Source organism: Tenebrio molitor, chromosome 1, assembly GCF_963966145.1.
Source record: "Tenebrio molitor chromosome 1, icTenMoli1.1, whole genome shotgun sequence".
NCBI classification, from domain to species: Eukaryota; Metazoa; Arthropoda; class Insecta; order Coleoptera; family Tenebrionidae; genus Tenebrio; species Tenebrio molitor.
This window is the reverse complement of record NC_091046.1, coordinates 29,810,220-29,812,681: the sequence shown is the minus strand read 5'-3', so window position 1 is coordinate 29,812,681 and position 2,462 is coordinate 29,810,220.

The following is a 2,462-nucleotide window of genomic DNA, read 5'->3' as shown; positions in this document are numbered from 1 at the left end:
GCAAAAAACAATTATTTAATTAATAATCTTGGTAACGTGTTTCAACAGGAAATAGTAGTTTATTTGACGAGTTTGTGTGTAAATTGGACCTTTTTTGACACGCGTGGGCCATTTTAAAACGCGAGTGAAACGAGCGTTTTAAAGGTCCACGAACGAGTTGAATACAACGTTTTTTTATTCGACGAGCCCCTTAAAGGCTCCAAATTGCTTAAAACCTTTAAAATTAGCTTGACGTTTCGTTTTGACAAGTTGTGACATTTATCAAAATACGTTCACATAGGAGAAAATTCTCAAATTCTGACAGTGTCGAACAAAAAAATAAATAAAAAGTCTATGAATTATTTTGACGTTGGTTTTAATACTGTCATCTTAAAAATGTTCTCCTTTTCTGAATATTGCGACATGTATACAGGCTGTCCCAGAACTGGCTCCCCAGAGAAAAAAGGGAGCCTTAGGGCGAATATATTAACGTGTATTTTGAAGAAAAAAAGTCCTATCTCAAATGATAACCGAGAAAAGACATTCTGAAGTTGACCAATTAGAGTTGAGCATCATTAAGGTGGAATAATCGCAATTTTGCGTTGCCTAGGTTTCCTTTTTATCCGTAAACCTCTATAATTCTGTCCATTTGATTTGGCCCACTACATTTATTAGAATGATTGTTTACGTCAGTTTGACATTTGTTATAGAATTTCGCTGCGATATTTAATTCAAGTGTATCATTTAACATGTATTCTTCCTCTGAGTACGTAGATATGATTCTCACTTTTGCGCGATGTGGGAACAATGCACGTGAAGCAGTAAGGTTGTACCGTGACAATTTCCACAAAGACAAAACAATCCTGAAATTAATCGCTCGGGGTCGAGAAACGGGTCAGATGCAGCCAGTTCGAAGAAGAAGTTAGGGGTGCTCCAAGAAATGTAAGGACTGTCGAACACGAGGAAGCCGTACTGAATGTCTTTGAGGAAGACGGCACCCGGAGCGAACAGTTTCTCGTGAAATGGGTTTATCCAAGAGTTCGGTGCAGAGAGTTCTAGCTGATAATAGGAGGCATCCATACCACTATACACGAGTACAACATCTTCTGCCAGAGGATTATCCAATTAGGCGAGACTTTTATCTATGGTTAATAAACCAAAACGATGCTTCACACTTCTTGTCACGGATACTGTTTTCTGATGAGTCGCTATTTTGCCGGTAAGGTTGTTCCAATTATCAGAACCTTCATATCTGGGCAGAGGAAAATCCAAGAGAATAATTTCTCATAGGTTTTCTGTTAATTTGCGGACTGGGCTATTGGGCGATCGTTTGGCAAGTATAAGCGTGGTGGATCCTTCCATTTGTTAAAATTCCGAATCCCCGGCTCTAGATTGGACCATTTGAATTCCCCGCAAGATTAACGGGGGCAAGATATGCTCAGTTCATTGGAACGGAGCTGATTTACTTGAAATTGTACCTCTTGCTTATCGCATAAATGACTGGTTCCAACATTTTAGCAGAAACGTTCGGGAAATTTTGGATAACCAATATCCACAGCGCTGGATCGGTCGAGGAGGACCGCATCATTGGCCTGCCAGGTCTCCAGATCTGAATCATTTATCGGCGGCCCATAAATTCAGAGGCTGATCTGAGAGTTTGAATTCAGGAGACTTTGTTTCAGTTACTGAAGAAATGATAACTAACGCTACTACAAGAAGTTTGTTACGTAGAGCACAATTGTGCATATAAATGAATGGTGGTCATTTCAAACATCTGCTTTAACATTGTTACCTATTTAAATAAATGGTTCTTTTTAGATTCGCCATTTTTATTGTTTTATTTCGAATTTTGCAATTGTCAAGTCTTGATGTTGATGACAGATAAACGTCAACGAATTTTTATATCGGAAAACGTCAAAATTCCAGTTGCCCAAACATTTTATTGATTTGTGCAATATCAGAGATCTTTTGTTGTTGTTTAGCAACCGATCGGATTTTTTAGTAATACCTGAGGACGAGCTTCTGGGATTGGTGAAATTTAAAACTTTGTAACTCGGTAATTTGAGCTAGCAGAAAATTTATTTTAGTCAATTTAGAGTCTTTTTTGTTGTCGGCACATGCCTGTTTTCTCTGGGGAGCCAGTTCTGGGACACCCTGTATAAAGTCTGTCTCAATTTTAAATTTCCACCAACACTGCATTCTAGGTACGTTGAAAATACAACCGGTAACACTGTTTGCTGAAAAATGCGTCAGATATTTGTTAGGTTATCTGTCAATTTCCGTTTTTACAACTCAAAATTTTAGAATAAAGGAAAAGTACGAAAACTTCTTTTAAAATGCAGCAGGTAGGTAGGTAGAAAATCAAATTCTAAAAGCAAAATAAACTTATGAACTAATTTTAATGTTTTCGAATCATGTTTATAAAATAATTATATTGCCAACTTTGGTTATGAGAATCCCCAATTTAGAAATATATAGTTATA